General features: G+C 47.3%; 1 long non-coding RNA gene across 2 annotated transcripts; it reads right to left on the reverse strand.

Annotated features, from left to right (window-relative positions):
* Window positions 1-531: 531 nt before the first annotated feature.
* On the reverse strand, window positions 532-21,667 carry LOC135374109 (uncharacterized). 2 transcript variants are annotated; one of them, XR_010416760.1, is made up of 4 exons: window positions 21,561-21,667; window positions 19,930-20,054; window positions 19,696-19,788; window positions 532-833 (listed from the first exon to the last, which is right to left on the reverse strand). It is a non-coding gene; the product is annotated as an uncharacterized LOC135374109 (long non-coding RNA). The 2 variants fall into 2 exon arrangements; XR_010416759.1 differs by having other exon boundaries at window positions 535-833; window positions 19,696-19,791.
* Window positions 21,668-22,031: the final 364 nt, after the last annotated feature.

Here is a 22,031-nt window from a genome sequence, read left to right on the forward strand (position 1 = left end):
ATAGCCGTGGACTATATCATATTTGCAAGTAAACGGAGGTAGATAAAAAGTAGACAAATGCAAGTACATAAACGGCACGTACGCAGGACGAGATTCAAAAAAGCAACGAAGCATTTAATACACTGAACGCAAGGAAGGCACAGAACCAGAATGAAGCGAAAGAATGCACTTGGACGTCTCGTCGACAGGGAGTGTCATGTATGTAACGTGAACTTCTTAATGAGAAAAAAGAAAAAAACAAACACGGGAGCATTGGAGCTGCACGAGGAAGCCAATATGGACGATCAAAGATTGAAACGCATTGTGAAGCAACAATAATATTGTGATAAAAGATCAGTGCAAATGATTAATGAATTCAGAACAATGCTAGGACAGAATACGAGTGAAGCAACAGAGGTTTTCGAGTATGTTTGTTCCTGCTAGTAGTGTTTGTTCGTCTGCTTCTGTTGCCTCACACTTGGGTAGGGTCCGAGACATACAGGACAAACGGACAGAACAGGACTCAAACAGCAAAGCAATGATTTTTTTTCCCAATTACGCTAGGTTGGGGTAAGGAGGTCATGTATAGACCACGTGGGAGCGTGAGAGAGGGTTGGGTAATGCATTCTGGAGTCGGGGCTAAATAAAAAGAATACGTACCGTACAGCAGAGCAAGGAAACACGACAAGATGGCACATATGCAGTCAAGCAGGTGGAGAAACTCCATTGTGCAAGAGCCTGCGCCTTGACACACAAACTGTGTGCTCCTGTGTTGATGCTGTCCCTCTGTGTGCTTTTACCTACTCAGGCTTAACGTCCTGGGCAGCTCAGGTAGCGGAGTACGAGCACGGTATCTGGAACGAGAGAAACAGAAGAATGTCTTACAAAACACCGTATAGACTGCACTTAAGTCCGGCGACGTAAGTGATTTTCTTTCCAAAGCAGGGAAGTGACCTGAGGATTGGTTGCTACCTTGCTTAATGAATTAAAAAAGGGGAATTCACTGCTCTTTTGAAAGGACGCTCGTATCCAGAAAGTCATCTGTGAAAGCGGAACCACTGTGCTCGATATCGGTCGAACACCCACATGGCCTTTTTTACTTTTTTTTTATCGTATGAAAAGAGCTTCGACATTAAATGAAAGGACTTTAAATCCCTTTAAAGACGTCACGCCGACGGAGCCTCCGCTGCTCCGGCGTCCTCTTGCTTCCTACCAAGCTCATTCATACCACACAACATTCACACCGGGACAACTAAAAGTATGATAACTCCAAGACTGCTAATTTCGGGACAACTTATACCAGGACTTCATGCAGTGCTAGCACGATTTATCGCTTGGCATGAGTTGTCAAGGTACAGGTTATGCTAGTCTTGGTCGAGTTTGATACGAGTTGTCTCGTATGAGTTATCCGGCAGGATCTGCTACGCCCCAAAACTATGTGATGCACCTGCACGGTTGCGGCATTCTTTTTCTCAATGCCGCGACTCCATTGGTTCTTAGCCAGTGAGGTTTGGTCGTTCACCTAGAGATGGAATTCCGGCATACCATCAACGTACGGCGTCTGCATTTCCCATGCATCCCATCGAATAAGAGTCAAGCTGCGCCATTCTCTCGCCTGGGGTATTTCCGATACCGCAGTCTGTGGTCTACGAAGAACATAAGAGTACAGTTTCGGCATCGACTGGGACCATCCATTTAAGTGGGCTCTGTCGTAGGAGTGTTAAAAGAAGTTCGCAAGGGGTGCGGCCGTCCGGGTGGCCACTCTGCGGTTAGCCTGCAGGGGCTCGCCCCATTGTCACGCAGGGCTTTCGAGCAGGTACCCTAGTATACTGTCGTAATCCTTTTTTTTTTACGGGACTTCCGGCGTTGACGTATATTAATTTTGTAGAATTGCGTCTCTAATAAACACGTACTCCGTTTCTTCCATTCAACAGCCATCAGTACTGTCACAACTTCTCTGGCAGACGGACCCTCTCCAAACCTGGACGTGCGCATTTTTGTGGGTCGCTTGGATGAAGACTATCCTTTTCCAAACCAACCGAGTGTGTGGGTGGAGATATCTTTGAAGTCCTTCTGCACTGCGTGTAGGTTGAAGAAATCTGTGCCATCTGCCACATCCCCGGAACAGGTCAAAACAATGCGTAGACGGTAATGGCGTATCCTGCACTACTTTTGTACACCGGCCTTACAATGTTGTGGGAGAAGAAAACGTTTAAAGGCACAAAGTTAAACAGTTATATACGCAGCAACCGCAGAGCGAGCGCGGCTTCTTAGACTCCTCTCGTAGCATCCTCCTCCTTCACTTTCCTCCTCGCACTTTCCGCACTGTCGCCGTACGTTCCTCTCTGCTTTCCTCCTCACTCCTCCCATACTTTCATCCTTTGCCTCGCTCCTCGTTCGCTCTGGCGGTTAAGGGTGGCTTAAGGCGGTGTCACACTGCGCCGACAACCGAACTGTCCTGACAAGACCTATCGGCTTACATCCAAAGACATCGTGTCCGCGAACCAGTCACACTGCACATACAAGAGACGGCCGACACAGACATCCGTATGTCGGAATCGACATATGCCACTATCGACGGACCCTCCTGACAAAGCCCTGCACAATGAATGACAGCGACAACCGACAAGCTGCGTTGTCGCTTCTTTCAACATAGCGTCCTGAATAAGCCTTTTGGGGAAAAGTACGGCGAATCCTCGTTGTTTTTAGTTGATCGTCAATATTACGAACATCGAGGCCAACACAGACACAAGTGTATCTCATTTCTTGACGCTATGTCTCCCCTGCTTGAGTTGGCCCTGGACGGCCTTACAAATGCGCTTTCCGTGGCGACCCTTGGTGATTGCGTCAGGTGAAGTGGGATTGTGCTCGCTGTCACGTGTGTTGTGTGCCTTCATGGACCCCCTATTCCGTTTTGGGATTCGTAAACGGTGCTCCGAGTGGTGACCTCATAATTCTTCTATGTACGCTTCGATACCCCACCTGACGGGCGACCCCTAGGTTGAACTTCTGGACAATCGGACTCCACAACCGCAAGTTCAATTTCTTCCGTCTTACTGTTTTCCTTCAACTGTTGAGTCAGCTTGTCCTCCGAGCTGAGTTTGTTACAATACTTCATGTTCCAGCATAACCAGTAGAGTGTTTGTAATAAATGATCCTACCGAAACGAGTGCGTAACTGGATTACTCAATGATCGGGTGACCTGCATGCCCCGTGCTTAGGATATGCAAGTTTCATGCACGGAAGCTTTTAAAATACAGTTGCAGTTGTTAAGTAAATATAAATACTTCTACCATTTAATACCGTTCGTGAATAGGCCAAGCCACAATCTTTGCCTGAAAAAAAAAAGAGAGAAAAACTTTTTGTGCAATATGTGTCTGTTGTCGGCGATATACTTTGAGCAACGATCAAACCGCTGAGGACACATCGTCAGACACTGTCTGTCTTCCGATTTTGTCATCCAAATGTATCATACAGAAGCGACATTTTGTCGAATTGCGTCTGTCGCTGTCGGTCGGCGCAGTGTCACAGCTGTGCTTTGCAATACAAAGTACGGTGATAAAGTCTGTCTTCCGTCAGCATCGGCGCCATGTCAGTGTCGGTGTCGTGTCGGTCCAGTGTGACAGCGCCTTTAGAGTGAGACGGAACGGAGCGTAACGACACGAATCGTCAGCCACCGCCCGTGAGTTCATAGTTCGACGGCACTCGGTGAAACGCGATGCGTCAGAGCCGTCGGGGGAGCAGAGCAATGCTCTACATCTGGCGCCGGGAACCGAGCTCTGCACGGCGGGGGCTCTGGTGGGCTCGCGTTTCTCATGCAGACAGGAAACACAAGGAGCGGCTCTCCGCGCCGGGCTAGCGTAGCCACCCTCTAGCGGTCGCTCGAGTCAACATCGCCCATTGCTTCCTGTCCACCACGTGATCCCCTCTAAAGTTTCGCTTTTGCGATGCTTTGTTTCTCGCGCTGCTCTCCGTATGATTTTGCTTTTTGAAAGTAATTTATTGTGAAAACGTGAGCACCATCGTAGAAACGACCTATGGTAATGCGTTACGGCTACGTGTTGTTCGTAAGTACACGGTCAGTTGTTTTACTTTTAGTCGGCCTTGTGTGTTGGAGTCATCTTGAATTGTTCATTTGGGACCTCAAGCTGTGCCGCAGATTCATTTCATATCTTCTGTTGTTGTACAAATCTGATTAATGGTATTTTGAGCACGGCATATTCTTTTCCACTTAATCAAGGAATGTACATACGTTGGAAGTAACCGTTGCAACACGTGATGTTTCCAGTCCCGCGTTCTCCTTTTGCGTTCTGCACACTCTGACTGGTCTTCTAATAGAACAGTAAACATTCGAATACACAGAAATAAAGCGCAGGCACGCGTTCAACTTAATACTGCCATATAAGCTGTGACAACTACAGCTCGCATTGTCTGCTCTGCTGGCGCCATGCTGTCTCGAGGGTCACGTGAGCGGTCACGTGGTAGACAGGAGTATCCCAGAATACAATGCGAAGCCGGCTACGCTCGTCCCGATGGAAAACTGTCGGAAGGGCCGCTCCTTGCGTTTCCTTCCTCCATGGCATTTTCCATTATGGCGTCGCCCATTCTCATCGTCCTGGACTCTCTGTTAATTTGTTTTGCCCACACCGGCCTTGTGACGTCACCCGCGGAAACTGGTCTAGAGAATACACGACCGATGGTCTATAGACGCGCGACTTTCTTCTTCAACTGAATGTGCACGTTGGTGGTCCCAACCCTATTCCAGCAGTACAAGAAAACACAATGGAAAAACGGATTGTTTTCCGTCGAACTCCAGCACGCGCGTACAGTTGCCTGGTATGACCGCTTTCCCTATACGAAGTGAGAAAACCTTTTATAGCTTTTTCGTTAGATTATGACCCCGGTAGGATTAAGATGAGGAAGAGTGGCGTAGCGATAGGTTCCTGTAGGCGCGGAGTGATGGCTGCGACGGGCGAAGACTACGTCCGACTCTAAACCAGCTTCTAAAACGTCGGTGCTTCTCAACGCTGGTGCGGGCGCCTAAGAGCTGCGTTCCAAAATGACACACATTTAGCCACCATGAGTATGTGACATCATGGCATTCTTCCTGACTCACATGAAAATGAAGGGAACCGAATTCGACCCGCACATTAAGATATGGGGAAAACAGTCACGTAAATGTGCAAAGACTAAATGCCTACGGGAATACTGTACAAGTGCTTTTTTTTATTTTCCGCGTTTTTCGCGCATTTCTCCACAATCGCGAATTTAAGTTCCCGCGGATAACTTTGACCATATTAGGGCAAAAATCGTGCGGCGTTCTATGCTGTACCGTGACTACCTTGACCCTTTCTACTCCATGCAGCATAGAAAGTTGAAGCAAGCCGCAGAAGAATGGTTTCTCTCATCATGCGAGATGTAAAGAAATGTAAATTGATCACGCTTTTGTTACCCCTACAAACATTGCACTGTACACGTATATTCCACCAAAAAGCCTCTGAGGCTTCGTGCAAAGCTTCCGCCGCGCCACGGAAAATCCTGGCGGCAGCCATATAGTTGTGTGAGTCCGCTCGGGTTTCGATTGCTATTGGTACGCTTTCAGTGGTCACCTTGCATCGCTGACGCCGCACCTGAATTGATAACTGCGAAAGGTAATGCCGTAGCGCACAATTTGGTGCGTCCTTGGGTGTACAAAAACGTATGATAATGCCGGGTATGTGGGACAAAAGGTCCCTGGTTGTCTGAGCAGAAAAATTGTCCCCCAGGCTCCTGCGCACCCAAAAATACAAGGGTGTGATTGCGGATAACTGATGAAACACGTCACAGCCGACCGAGTTTTAGCATTTGCTCTCCCCATTTGTTGAAAAAGGAGGCATAGACCTGTTTTCATATGTTAATAGATTATAATATCTGCACGCGAATGTAATCGCTTTTATTTTCGCCATTGAATGACGTGCGGCTTTTATTCTTCATAAACATCGATGTTAATTAAGAAACCTGTGTCCCCCAATTTTAACAAATCAGGAGGGCGAATGATAGCATTTGGTCGGCTAGGATCAGTTTCATCGAGTTTCCAGAGTGACTGCTCTATTTTTGTGCACACGGAACCCCGTTGGACCATTGTTTCCGCCCACGAAACCAGGGACTATTTTTTTCGGGACCCGAGAACGCCCCACGGGGTACAAGGTTCTAGAGTTTCCCTCCAAATCCACACGAAGTGGACTTGAAAAGAAAATTAATGTCAGCCGTCAAACGTACACGTGTCACAAAATAAGCTATTTTTGTGTACACGGAACCCCGTTGGATCATTGTTTCCCCCCACGAAACCAGGGACTATTTTTTTCGGGACCCGAGAACGCCCCACGGGGTACAAGGTTCTAGAGTTTCCCTCCAAATCCATACGAAGTGGACTTGAGAAGAAAATTAATGTCAGCCGTCAAACGTACACGTGTCACAAAATAAGCTATTTTTGTGTACACGGAACCCCGTTGGATCATTGTTTCCGCCCACGAAACCAGGGACTATTTTTTTCGAGACCCGAGAACGCCCCACGCGGTACAAGGTTCTAGAGTTTCCCGCCAAATCCACACGAAGTGGACATGAGAAGAAAATTAATGTCAGCCGTCAAACGTACACGTCTCACAAAATAAGCTATTTTTGTGTACACGGAACCCCGTTGGACCATTGTTTCCGCCCACGAAACCAGCGACTATTTTTTTCGGGACCCGAGAACGCCCCACGGGGTGCAAGGTTCTAGAGTTTCCAGCCAAATCCACACGAAGTGGACATGACAAGAAAATTAATGTCAGCCGTCAAACGTACACCTGTCACAAAATAAGCTATTTTTGTGTACACGGAACCCCGTTGGATCATTGTTTCCGCCCACGAAACCAGGGACTATTTTTTTCGAGACCCGAGAACGCCCCACGGGGTACAAGGTTCTAGAGTTTCCCGCCAAATCCACACGAAGTGGACATGAGAAGAAAATTAATGTCAGCCGTCAAACGTACACGTCTCACAAAATAAGCTATTTTTGTGTACACGGAACCCCGTTGGACCATTGTTTCCGCCCACGAAACCAGCGACTATTTTTTTCGGGACCCGAGAACGCCCCACGGGGTACAAGGTTCTAGAGTTTCCAGCCAAATCCACACGAAGTGGACATGAGAAGAAAATTAATGTCAGCCGTCAAACGCACACCTGTCACAAAATAAGCTATTTTTGTGTACACGGAACCCCGTTGGATCATTGTTTCCGCCCACGAAACCAGGGACTATTTTTTTCGAGACCCGAGAACGCCCCACGGGGTACAAGGTTCTAGAGTTTCCCGCCAAATCCACACGAAGTGGACATGAGAAGAAAATTAATGTCAGCCGTCAAACGTACACGTCTCACAAAATAAGCTATTTTTGTGTACACGGAACCCCGTTGGACCATTGTTTCCGCCCACGAAACCAGCGACTATTTTTTTCGGGACCCGAGAACGCCCCACGGGGTACAAGGTTCTAGAGTTTCCAGCCAAATCCACACGAAGTGGACATGAGAAGAAAATTAATGTCAGCCGTCAAACGTACACCTGTCACAAAATAAGCTATTTTTGTGTACACGGAACCCCGTTGGACCATTGTTTCCGCCCACGAAACCAGGGACTATTTTTTTCGGGACCCGAGAACGCCCCACGGGGTACAAGGTTCTAGAGTTTCCCTCCAAATCCACACGAAGTGGACTTGAGAAGAAAATTAATGTCAGCCATCAAACGTACACGTGTCACAAAATAAGCTATTTTTGTGTACACGGAACCCCGTTGGATCATTGTTTCCGCCCACGAAACCAGGGACTATTTTTTTCGGGACCCGAGAACGCCCCACGGGGTACAAGGTTCTAGAGTTTCCCGCCAAATCCACACGAAGTGGACATGAGAAGAAAATTAATGTCAGCCGTCAAACGTACACGTGTCACAAAATAAGCTATTTTTGTGTACACGGAACCCCGTTGGACCATTATTTCCGCCCACGAAACCAGGGACTATTTTTTTCGGGACCCGAGAACGCCCCACGGGGTACAAGGTTCTAGAGTTTCCCGCCAAATCCACACGAAGTGGACATGAGAAGAAAATTAATGTCAGCCGTCAAACGTACACGTCTCACAAAATAAGCTATTTTTGTGTACACGGAACCCCGTTGGACCATTGTTTCCGCCCACGAAACCAGCGACTATTTTTTTCGGGACCCGAGAACGCCCCACGGGGTACAAGGTTCTAGAGTTTCCAGCCAAATCCACACGAAGTGGACATGAGAAGAAAATTAATGTCAGCCGTCAAAGGTACACCTGTCACAAAATAAGCTATTTTTGTGTACACGGAACCCCGTTGGACCATTGTTTCCGCCCACGAAACCAGGGACTATTTTTTTCGGGACCCGAGAACGCCCCACGGGGTACAAGGTTCTAGAGTTTCCCGCCAAATCCACACGAAGTGGACATGAGAAGAAAATTAATATCAGCCGTCAAACGTACACGTGTCACAAAATAAGCTATTTTTGTGTACACGGAACCCCGTTGGATCATTGTTTCCGCCCACGAAACCAGGGACTATTTTTTCGGGACCCGAGAACGCCCCACGGGGTACAAGGTTCTAGAGTTTCCCTCCAAATCCACACGAAGTGGACTTGAGAAGAAAATTAATGTCAGCCGTCAAATGTACACGTGTCACAAAATAAGCTATTTTTGTGTACACGGAACCCCGTTGGATCATTGTTTCCGCCCACGAAACCAGGGACTATTTTTTTCGGGACCCGAGAACGCCCCACGGGGTACAAGGTTCTAGAGTTTCCCTCCAAATCCACACGAAGTGGGCTTGAGAAGAAAATTAATGTCAGCCGTCAAACGTACACGTGTCACAAAATGAGCTATTTTTCTGTACACGGAACCCCGTTGGATCATTGTTTCCGCCCACGAAACCAGGGACTGTTTTTTTCGGGACCCGAGAACGCCCCACGGGGTACAAGGTTCTAGAGTTTCCCGCCAAATCCACACGAAGTGGACATGAGAAGAAAATTAATGTCAGCCGTCAAACGTACACGTGTCACAAAATAAGCTATTTTTGTGTACACGGAACCCCGTTGGACCATTATTTGCGCCCACGAAACCAGCGACTATTTTTTTCGGGACCCGTGAACGCCCCACGGGGTACAAGGTTCTAGAGTTTCCAGCCAAATCCACACGAAGTGGACATGAGAAGAAAATTAATGTCAGCCGTCAAACGTACACGTCTCACAAAATAAGCTATTTTTGTGTACACGGAACCCCGTTGGACCATTGTTTCCGCCACGCAACCAGGGACCATTTGTTTCGGGACCCGAGAACGCCCCACGGGGTACAAGGCTCTAGAGTTTCCCGCCAAATCCACGCGAAGTGGACATGAGAAGAAAATTAATGTCAGCCGTCAAACGTACACGTGTCACAAAATAAGCTATTTTTGTGTACACGGAACCCCGTTGGACCATTGTTTTCCGCCCACGAAACCAGGGACCATTTTTTTCGGGACCCGAGAACGCCCCACGGGGTACAAGGTTCTAGAGTTTCCCGCCAAATCCACACGAAGTGGACATGAGAAGAAAATTAATGTCAGCCGTCAAACGTACACGTCTCACAAAATAAGCTATTTTTGTGTACACGGAACCCCGTTGGACCATTGTTTCCGCCACGCAACCAGGGACCATTTGTTTCGGGACCCGAGAACGCCCCACGGGGTACAAGGCTCTAGAGTTTCCCGCCAAATCCACGCGAAGTGGACATGAGAAGAAAATTAATGTCAGCCGTCAAACGTACACGTGTCACAAAATAAGCTATTTTTGTGTACACGGAACCCCGTTGGACCATTGTTTTCCGCCCACGAAACCAGGGACCATTTTTTTCGGGACCCGAGAACGCCCCACGGGGTACAAGGTTCTAGAGTTTCCCGCCAAATCCACACGAAGTGGACATGAGAAGAAAATTAATGTCAGCCGTCAAACGTACACGTCTCACAAAATAAGCTATTTTTGTGTACACGGAACCCCGTTGGACCATTGTTTCCGCCCACGAAACCAGCGACTATTTTTTTCGGGACCCGAGAACGCCCCACGGGGTACAAGGTTCTAGAGTTTCCAGCCAAATCCACACGAAGTGGACATGAGAAGAAAATTAATGTCAGCCGTCAAAGGTACACCTGTCACAAAATAAGCTATTTTTGTGTACACGGAACCCCGTTGGACCATTGTTTCCGCCCACGAAACCAGGGACTATTTTTTTCGGGACCCGAGAACGCCCCACGGGGTACAAGGTTCTAGAGTTTCCCGCCAAATCCACACGAAGTGGACATGAGAAGAAAATTAATATCAGCCGTCAAACGTACACGTGTCACAAAATAAGCTATTTTTGTGTACACGGAACCCCGTTGGATCATTGTTTCCGCCCACGAAACCAGGGACTATTTTTTCGGGACCCGAGAACGCCCCACGGGGTACAAGGTTCTAGAGTTTCCCTCCAAATCCACACGAAGTGGACTTGAGAAGAAAATTAATGTCAGCCGTCAAATGTACACGTGTCACAAAATAAGCTATTTTTGTGTACACGGAACCCCGTTGGATCATTGTTTCCGCCCACGAAACCAGGGACTATTTTTTTCGGGACCCGAGAACGCCCCACGGGGTACAAGGTTCTAGAGTTTCCCTCCAAATCCACACGAAGTGGGCTTGAGAAGAAAATTAATGTCAGCCGTCAAACGTACACGTGTCACAAAATGAGCTATTTTTCTGTACACGGAACCCCGTTGGATCATTGTTTCCGCCCACGAAACCAGGGACCATTTTTTTCGGGACCCGAGAACGCCCCACGGGGTACAAGGTTCTAGAGTTTCCCGCCAAATCCACACGAAGTGGACATGAGAAGAAAATTAATGTCAGCCGTCAAACGTACACGTGTCACAAAATAAGCTATTTTTGTGTACACGGAACCCCGTTGGACCATTATTTGCGCCCACGAAACCAGCGACTATTTTTTTCGGGACCCGTGAACGCCCCACGGGGTACAAGGTTCTAGAGTTTCCAGCCAAATCCACACGAAGTGGACATGAGAAGAAAATTAATGTCAGCCGTCAAACGTACACGTCTCACAAAATAAGCTATTTTTGTGTACACGGAACCCCGTTGGACCATTGTTTCCGCCACGCAACCAGGGACCATTTGTTTCGGGACCCGAGAACGCCCCACGGGGTACAAGGCTCTAGAGTTTCCCGCCAAATCCACGCGAAGTGGACATGAGAAGAAAATTAATGTCAGCCGTCAAACGTACACGTGTCACAAAATAAGCTATTTTTGTGTACACGGAACCCCGTTGGACCATTGTTTTCCGCCCACGAAACCAGGGACCATTTTTTTCGGGACCCGAGAACGCCCCACGGGGTACAAGGTTCTAGAGTTTCCCGCCAAATCCACACGAAGTGGACATGAAAAGAAAATTAATGTCAGCCGTCAAACGTACACGTGCCACAGAATAAGCTGTTTTTGTGTACACGGAACCCCGTTGGACCATTGTTTCCGCCACGCAACCAGGGACCATTTTTTTCGGGACCTTAGAACGCCCCGCGGGGTACAAGGTTCTAGAGTTTCCCGCCAAATGCACACGAAGTGGACATGAGAAGAAAATTAATGTCAGCCGTCAAACGTACAAGTGCCACAAAATAAGCTATTTTTGTGTACACGGAACCCCGTTGGACCATTGTTTCCGCCACGCAACCAGGGACCATTTTTTTCGGGACCCGAGAACGCCCCACGGGGTACAAGGTTCTAGAGTTTCCCGCCCAATCCACGCGAAGTGGACATGAGAAGAAAATTAATGTCAGCCGTCAAACGTACACGTGTCACAAAATAAGCTATTTTTGTGTACACGGAACCCCATTGGACCATTGTTTCCGCCACGCAACCAGGGACCATTTTTTTCGGGACCCGGGAACGCCCCACGGGGTACAAGGTTCTAGAGTTTCCCGCCAAATCCACACGAAGTGGACATGAGAAGAAAATTAATGTCAGCCGTCAAACGTACACGTGCCACAAAATAAGCTATTTTTGTGTACACGGAACCCCGTTGGACCATTGTTTCCGCCACGCAACCAGGGACCATTTGTTTCGGGACCCGAGAACGCCCCACGGGGTACAAGGCTCTAGAGTTTCCCGCCAAATCCACGCGAAGTGGACATGAGAAGAAAATTAATGTCAGCCGTCAAACGTACACGTGTCACAAAATAAGCTATTTTTGTGTACACGGAACCCCGTTGGACCATTGTTTTCCGCCCACGAAACCAGGGACCATTTTTTTCGGGACCCGAGAACGCCCCACGGGGTACAAGGTTCTAGAGTTTCCCGCCAAATCCACACGAAGTGGACATGAGAAGAAAATTAATGTCAGCCGTCAAACGTACACCTGTCACAAAATAAGCTATTTTTGTGTACACGGAACCCCGTTGGACCATTATTTCCGCCCACGAAACCAGAGACGATTTTTTTCGGGACCCGAGAACGCCCCACGGGGTACAAGGTTCTAGAGTTTCCCGCCAAATCCACACGAAGTGGACATGAAAAGAAAATTAATGTCAGCCGTCAAACGTACACGTGCCACAAAATAAGCTATTTTTGTGTACACGGAACCCCGTTGGACCATTGTTTCCGCCACGCAGCCAGGGACCATTTTTTTCGGGACCTTAGAACGCCCCGCGGGGTACAAGGTTCTAGAGTTTCCCGCCAAATGCACACGAAGTGGACATGAGAAGAAAATTAATGTCAGCCGTCAAACGTACACGTGCCACAAAATAAGCTATTTTTGTGTACACGGAACCCCGTTGGACCATTGTTTCCGCCACGCAACCAGGGACCATTTTTTTCGGGACCCGAGAACGCCCCACGGGGTACAAGGTTCTAGAGTTTCCCGCCCAATCCACGCGAAGTGGACATGAGAAGAAAATTAATGTCAGCCGTCAAACGTACACGTGTCACAAAATAAGCTATTTTTGTGTACACGGAACCCCGTTGGACCATTGTTTCCGCCACGCAACCAGGGACCATTTTTTTCGGGACCCGGGAACGCCCCACGGGGTACAAGGTTCTAGAGTTTCCCGCCAAATCCACACGAAGTGGACATGAGAAGAAAATTAATGTCAGCCGTCAAACGTACACGTGCCACAAAATAAGCTATTTTTGTGTACACGGAACCCCGTTGGACCATTGTTTCCGCCACGCAAACAGGGACCATTTTTTTCGGGACCCGGGAACGCCCCACGAGGTACAAGGTTCTAGAGTTTCCCGCCAAATCCACACGAAGTGGACATGAGAAGAAAATTAATGTCAGCCGTCAAACGTACACGTGCCACAAAATAAGCTATTTTTGTGTACACGGAACCCCGTTGGACCATTGTTTCCGCCACGCAACCAGGGACCATTTTTTTCGGGACCCGAGAACGCCCCACGGGGTACAAGGTTCTAGAGTTTCCCGCCCAATCCACGCGAAGTGGACATGAGAAGAAAATTAATGTCAGCCGTCAAACGTACACGTGTCACAAAATAAGCTATTTTTGTGTACACGGAACCCCGTTGGACCATTGTTTCCGCCACGCAACCAGGGACCATTTTTTTCGGGACCCGAGAACGCCCCACGGGGTGCAAGGTTCTAGAGTTTCCCGCCAAATCCACATGAAGTGGACAGGAGAAGAAAATTAATGTCAGCCGTCAAACGTACACGTGTCACAAAATAAGCTATTTTTGTGTACACGGAACCCCGTTGGACCATTGTTTCCGCCACGCAACCAGGGACCATTTTTTACGGGACCCGAGAACGCCCCACGGAGTACAAGGTTCTAGAGTTTCCCGCCAAATCCACATGAAGTGGACAGGAGAAGAAAATTAATGTCAGCCGTCAAACGTACACGTGTCACAAAATAAGCTATTTTTGTGTACACGGAACCCCGTTGGACCATTGTTTCCGCCACGCAACCAGGGACCATTTTTTTCGGGACCTTAGAACGCCCCGCGGGGTACAAGGTTCTAGAGTTTCCCGCCAAATGCACACCAAGTGGACATGAGAAGAAAATTAATGTCAGCCGTCAAACGTACACGTGTCACAAAATAAGCTATTTTTGTGTACACGGAACCCCGTTGGACCATTGTTTCCGCCACGCAACCAGGGACCATTTTTTTCGGGACCCGAGAACGCCCCGCGGGGTACAAGGTTCTAGAGTTTCCCGCCAAATCCACGCGAAGTGGACATGAGAAGAAAATTAATGTCAGCCGTCAAACGTACACGGGTCACAAAATAAGCTATTTTTGTGTACACGGAACCTCGTTGGACCATTGTTTCCGCCACGCAACCAGGGACCATTTTTTTCGGGACCCGGGAACGCCCCGCGGGGTACAAGGTTCTAGAGTTTCCCGCCAAATCCACACAAAGTGGACATGAGAAGAAAATTAATGTCAGCCGTCAAACGTACACCTGTCACAAAATAAGCTATTTTTGTGTACACGGAACCCCGTTGGACCATTATTTCCGCCCACGAAACCAGAGACGATTTTTTTCGGGACCCGAGAACGCCCCACGGGGTACAAGGTTCTAGAGTTTCCCGCCAAATCCACACGAAGTGGACATGAAAAGAAAATTAATGTCAGCCGTCAAACGTACACGTGCCACAAAATAAGCTATTTTTGTGTACACGGAACCCCGTTGGACCATTGTTTCCGCCACGCAACCAGGGACCATTTTTTTCGGGACCTTAGAACGCCCCACGGGGTACAAGGTTCTAGAGTTTCCCGCCCAATCCACGCGAAGTGGACATGAGAAGAAAATTAATGTCAGCCGTCAAACGTACACGTGTCACAAAATAAGCTATTTTTGTGTACACGGAACCCCGTTGGACCATTGTTTCCGCCACGCAACCAGGGACCATTTTTTTCGGGACCCGGGAACGCCCCACGGGGTACAAGGTTCTAGAGTTTCCCGCCAAATCCACACGAAGTGGACATGAGAAGAAAATTAATGTCAGCCGTCAAACGTACACGTGCCACAAAATAAGCTATTTTTGTGTACACGGAACCCCGTTGGACCATTGTTTCCGCCACGCAACCAGGGACCATTTTTTTCGGGACCCGGGAACGCCCCACGGGGTACAAGGTTCTAGAGTTTCCCGCCAAATCCACACGAAGTGGACATGAGAAGAAAATTAATGTCAGCCGTCAAACGTACACGTGCCACAAAATAAGCTATTTTTGTGTACACGGAACCCCGTTGGACCATTGTTTCCGCCACGCAACCAGGGACCATTTTTTTCGGGACCCGAGAACGCCCCACGGGGTACAAGGTTCTAGAGTTTCCCGCCCAATCCACGCGAAGTGGACATGAGAAGAAAATTAATGTCAGCCGTCAAACGTACACGTGTCACAAAATAAGCTATTTTTGTGTACACGGAACCCCGTTGGACCATTGTTTCCGCCACGGAACCAGGGACCATTTTTTTCGGGACCCGAGAACGCCCCACGGGGTGCAAGGTTCTAGAGTTTCCCGCCAAATCCACATGAAGTGGACAGGAGAAGAAAATTAATGTCAGCCGTCAAACGTACACGTGTCACAAAATAAGCTATTTTTGTGTACACGGAACCCCGTTGGACCATTGTTTCCGCCACGCAACCAGGGACCATTTTTTACGGGACCCGAGAACGCCCCACGGAGTACAAGGTTCTAGAGTTTCCCGCCAAATCCACATGAAGTGGACAGGAGAAGAAAATTAATGTCAGCCGTCAAACGTACACGTGTCACAAAATAAGCTATTTTTGTGTACACGGAACCCCGTTGGACCATTGTTTCCGCCACGCAACCAGGGACCATTTTTTTCGGGACCTTAGAACGCCCCGCGGGGTACAAGGTTCTAGAGTTTCCCGCCAAATGCACACGAAGTGGACATGAGAAGAAAATTAATGTCAGCCGTCAAACGTACACGTGTCACAAAATAAGCTATTTTTGTGTACACGGAACCCCGTTGGACCATTGTTTCCGCCACGCAACCAGGGACCATTTTTTTCGGGACCCGAGAACGCCCCGCGGGGTACAAGGTTCTAGAGTTTCCCGCCAAATCCACGCGAAGTGGACATGAGAAGAAAATTAATGTCAGCCGTCAAACGTACACGGGTCACAAAATAAGCTATTTTTGTGTACACGGAACCTCGTTGGACCATTGTTTCCGCCACGCAACCAGGGACCATTTTTTTCGGGACCCGAGAACGCCTCACGGGGTACAAGGGTCTAGAGTTTCCCGCCAAATCCACACGAAGTGGACATGAGAAGAAAATTAATGTCGGCCGTCAAACGTACACGTGTCACAAAATAAGTTACTCCGTGGATTCTATCTGTCTTCTTTTATGCCAATGATCCTAATTGCTTGCCGTGATCAGACCGTATATCGTTCGTGTTGCGTTGAGTGATGTGATGTATGTTCTCCATTCAGAACCGAATTTCCGATTAGCTTGGACCTTTTCGCTTTTCCTGACTCAGCTAAAGAAAATTCTGCATCCCTGTGCTGTAGGTGCAACCTTTGCAAGGTTGCTGTAAAAAGTATAAAAGAAAACACAAGCAAGTTCAGTGCTCACGAAGAAAAGCTAAAGGAATTGGAATAACGCTGGCATGCCTGATTCTGCATGCCTTATATTCTGATGACCACTGAGGACCGAAACTAGTCGTTCGGAGTTTGAAGCGATTGAAATCCACAAAGTTACAAAACCGATTCACACAATTTCGATGTTCATGAGTCCGCCACGTACACTTTTGACTGGTTTTCATATCGGACGACTCACACAAAAGGTTGGCTTTCCTACCGCTACGTGGCAGCCCAAAGCGCCACCTTTAGTCTGTGCACGAGGCGTGTACCACGAAGCCACAACATGCCTTTCCCCGCCTTCTCAAAGCCAACTTGTATGATAATACGACATCTCAACCAAACTGTTCAGTGGCCTGAGTGATAATGAATAACAAATGGCTGACATGCAGGTACTATGGCCTCCTGCAGGGTCCTAAAAGGCCATTGTACAGGATCTTTTCTCCCATTACCCATGTGAGGAGAATAAAGGGATTGACCTAAAACGCCGCCATCCCCGTGAACAACGGATGTCTTAGTAAAGGTCACGACAAAAGTTTACGGAACAAACGAGCACTGTACTTTCACCTCGGCACGACACCCCCGCGGCAAGCGGAAGCTGGCAAAGTCAGGCCAGTTCACTGCCCCAGAGGGGTGGACGACTGCGCCATTAGCGACACACTGCGGTAGTTTCGGTATGGTGCCCGCAAGGTGAGTTGATTTAACTGTTGTGCTTGCCAATAGCACGTGACTCAAAGATTGCTAAGACAGGGAACTAGGCGGTATCACCGTGATAACAAGGATGAATCGTGGTGGCAGCACTTTACAGTGTATTGCTTTTATTGGAAAGCCCTGACAGACAAGAGAAAGAAAGATATCTTGTAAACAGTTGATTTATTATGGAACTCCCCAAGCAGCACAATGCACTGAAAGTCGAGTGCAATAGGGGTGGAAGGTATGTGTTTTATCAGTGTTCTTTAGTTTCACGAACCTGTTCAAGGCCTTCCACATACCCGTCCACCCCTATTGCACTTGATTTTCAGTACATTTCGGGTCAGTGGTGACCAGCTGATAAACAATTGACGCTAACATTGATGATTCATTGATTGACTGCAATCCAAATTCAACTCACTCCACTGGCACATACAAGAGTATTAATACCGAAACTACCTCAGTGTGTCGCTAAGAGAGCAGTCGTCCACCCCTCTGAGGCAGTGAACTGGCCTCATTTCGCCAGTTCCCGCTTGCCGCTAGGGTGTCGTGCAGAGATGAAAGTACACAGTTCGCGTGTTCCGTAAACTTTTGTCCTGACCTGTACGTGCCGAAATATGCCCGATATTGACCTCGGCACGATATGCAAGGGCAAAACACCCCTGGGAACCTGTGTCGCGAATTTAAGTTTTCGCGAATCACTCCTCAAAGCAGTTTCGTTCGAAAACGCGAAAATATTTTCCACGCGAAAAAAAAAAAAAAGAGAAACGTCTACAGTAATAATATAGGTACAAGTTCCTCGGCCTGATATTTGCCGGAGCGCGTTCTGCCGTCACGCGCCTAACGTATTGGTGTGCACGAGTTCTACGGTTGTGCATTAGAGTGCCACAGTATTTTTATGAAAGTTCCACGTTATGTTCCTTATTTTGTGATCGAGGTATCATATATCATATTTTATGACAGAGTCAAAAACGGAACATCAACAAGGTCCCATGACTCGAAGATGACTTTTCGTGTGATGTGGAGCCAGGACACGACAGCGATATCGACACGAGCGAACTCTTGCTGGTGGTTTAAAAAAAATTAACATTGTGACAACCTTGCGCGAACTTAGTGGAGCAATGTGGCCAGACGTGTGGCAGATCGCGCAAACTATGACGGCGCACTTCTCAAAACTTAGAAATAAACTTTATGATACTTCACAAGTAGAAGCAACACTTTGAGAGAACACAGTGTGGGTACAAAGATTTCAATGACGTAAGTGCATTAGAGTTCCCAATACTATTGATAGAAGAAACCTGATCGATGGGCGACAAAGAAAAACAAACACGACGTGGTTGTGTCGCCCATCGCAGAGGCTTGCTCAAGCTGAGGTTACTCCAACAGCTAGTCTGCATCTGCGTCATATTATGTATAGGTCCTGAAGACACGTGACTTATTCCGTTGTTTGGTCTGGCAACCCAGGAGTGTCCGAAGGAGGAATGAAATCGATACTTTGCAGATGCGGACGTATAAAGAAGGAATAAGGAACGATTGATTGATTGATTGATTGATCGAATGGTGAAGGCAAAAATGTAGATGCTAGTCCCAAAGCAGTCGATATTGGCTACTCCAGCACGCATTATTCGGGACTCGTTTATCAGTAAAATAAATTTGTCTTTTAAACTTTATTTTCTGCGACTTTCAATTTCAATTTATTTCCTTGCGGTTGGGAGAGCAGCAAAAAGCCCATGAGGCTTGACACCGGCTCCTCCCCCAAAATTCACTATTTACAGCAACAATACAGTAACGATCATAGCGTACAGAAAAAAAGAAAAACAATATTGTAACAATAACCAAGTGAGAAAAATGGAAAGAAGAGATATAATGGTTATGATACAAACAAATCAACTAACAGTTCAAAATTGACTCAATTAGCAGTTAAATACCCAACATAAAGCGACAGAGCATTCCTTTTGGCATCAACAATGGGTCCGGCGACGTACCAACAAACTGATTAAAAATAAATGGTGACATATACGTCAATGACTGCTTGCCGTAGTTTGTTCGATGCAATGGTTCGATGTATTGGCACGTCGTAGATACAGACCATCGACTTTGGAAAGTTTACTTTCAAAGTTAGATTTATGAGATTCATTTCTCAATTTAGTCTATTTTTACATTGTTTACTTCAGCGTCGTCCCATTGTTTCGATTATGTGTTCTGTATCAAGGTCGACGACTGTATCCTTTTAGGAAGGAACCTGTGACGTCAGCAGACATTTCTTTTGTTCTCTATCTTGGCAGGGAGGCGTAAGACTCCCATTTTGAACAGATCAGAAGACGAAATAACATTCTGAATGACAGAAGGACAGAACTTACCTTATTCGATGTTATAGAAGCGTACAAGCGTCGCAGTTCCCCTGGGTGCCCTTGGTTGGATGAGAGAGTGTCGTCGAATTACTCAACGAATACCTTCTACGCCAAAGTAAAAAATAAAGAAATAAATGTCCAGGAAATGCGAGCGTGACCAGGGTCACAGGGACCAACTATGCTATGTGGCTCACTGCAACATCGCCACCACGGAGCCTATAGTAGTATTAGAGTCTCACATACCTTTGTTGGACGTCACGTGATGTTTGTCCAAGTACCCCGCGGATCACGTGTCAGTCTTTGGACCCTGCACTGATGGTTTCCTGGTTCGTCGTCATGGGCTTTCCAAGGTCAGACCAATGTCCCTCCTGTAACGTGCCACGTGACTTACAAACTGCCCTGATGATCTGCCATCGTTCGAGATGAGACGTGACGTCACAAGCGTGGCGGAAAGCGTGTTTTCTCTCCATATAAGGCCCGCTCCATGCTTTGTAATTACATACTTCACTTGACGTTCCAAGGTGTATATAGTACAAAGCATGTACAAAACGTTGATTGGTGGAGAGCCGAGGTCCACTTTTAGAGTGGAATAATACCAAAACCAGCTGGCGTGGCATAGTGGTTAGGATGATCGCTTTGCTATGCCGAGATTGGGACGTGACACGGGTCCGAATCCTGTCACGGGCGGTGCTCTCTGAGGTTTTCCCTGGGTTTTCCCAGGACTTTCTAGACGAATTGCCCCCACAGTTCCCTCTGAAGTCGGCCCAGGACGCACATTAACCCTCCTGTCCCCAACTCCTCCCCGCTGTCCTCTCTCCATTTGTTCACGTCTGTATGCCGCTCATAGTCACAGTTGCTTCGCGGTGCTCACACGGAATTCAAATAAACACATATAAAAAAGATTATAAAAATTGCGTTAAATCTTCCGGCAACAAAAAACGTTCATAAGGTCCTCCCCTCAACTGTAAAAGATCTCGTAAACTGTTCGTAATGTTTTAAATGCCCCTCTCCCATGTCTATAATATTCTTGAGCTTTAATTCCTCCTAAAACAACCGCTCATAGCCATCTTGTTGGTAGACACATCCTTCACGTGGACATTAATATTCACGAACGTCCGTTAGAATTGTAATATCTTACACTTGACAAACTGCAGAAATATAAAAATGTGTATTCTAAAACGCATTGATTAAGCTAGAACGGATAAAGAGTTATATATATGGATGTCTTATGCTCTATGTAAGCGACAGTTACACACAATCACTGCACGGTGACTAAAAAATAGATAAGGTTCGAATGGGTATTCACGTGATCCCTTCATGGGTTCTCATCGTCTTATCAGTTGTTTTTGCACCTGGAAACCGCCCAAGGTGACCTTTCCTAGCGAGGACACCATTAAACTTACACTTTATATAACGAACTATGAGAAAAAGACCACAGTAATTGTTCAGAAAGACACCACCATACACGAGAAGGGATGGCAAGTGAGATTGTTCCCCACTGCGGATGCAACAAATCGTGTTGAGACGATAAGGGGATAATGATGAGCGAACTACGCAGATATTTAGGCATAGTAACATTAATGACGCACATTCGAATTAACCGTAACACACTCGCAAAAAAAAGGGAAAAAAAGGCAGACGGCACAAATAGGTGGGAATTCTGAGCGACCATCGGTGAGAGTGACGCTTTATATTAATCCGAGGAGAATCAAGGACACGCTTCGGTGATCCTTGGGAAATTTAAGTAGCCAGGCGCAGGGTACGTACAAGTTACAAACACTGTGGGAACAGTAAAAAAAATATCGGGACTACACGGTGAAACGCTACAACGCAGCATAAATAATAGTGAAAAATATACGCATTGGGGATCCCACCTTACTCTGGAGTTTCACTGATGTTCACGTGAAGAGATGGAGATCCATCGGTCACCGGGCGAAGTCTGAAGCGACGCTTATGGGAAACCTGCTTATGTGGAAGGCAGATAAGGCGTTATCTTTCACCGCGCCTTTGTCGTGCGAGTGTCACCTCCTGGTGTGGGAATGTGGGTTTAGAGTAAGACTGGAGGAATAGAGTTACACCACTACACTGCAAGTCTCTCACTGGTACATCATGCCTTTTAAGTAAATGTAGTTTAGAATGTGGTGAACACACATTCAAATATAGTCTATGCTTTGATTGAGAGAGCAGAGATGAGGTCATCGGGTATGATTGCTTTGGAGCGAGTACCTTAGTAAATGAAAGTTGTATAATGCCGAGGAAATTTAATAGAGGAGAGGATATTGTTTGCACTTTCCCTCAGAGTGAGGGCTAGATTCAACACAATCCCTTTTTAACACTTTTTTAAA

Source organism: Ornithodoros turicata, unplaced genomic scaffold (assembly GCF_037126465.1).
Source record: "Ornithodoros turicata isolate Travis unplaced genomic scaffold, ASM3712646v1 Chromosome44, whole genome shotgun sequence".
NCBI classification, from domain to species: Eukaryota; Metazoa; Arthropoda; class Arachnida; order Ixodida; family Argasidae; genus Ornithodoros; species Ornithodoros turicata.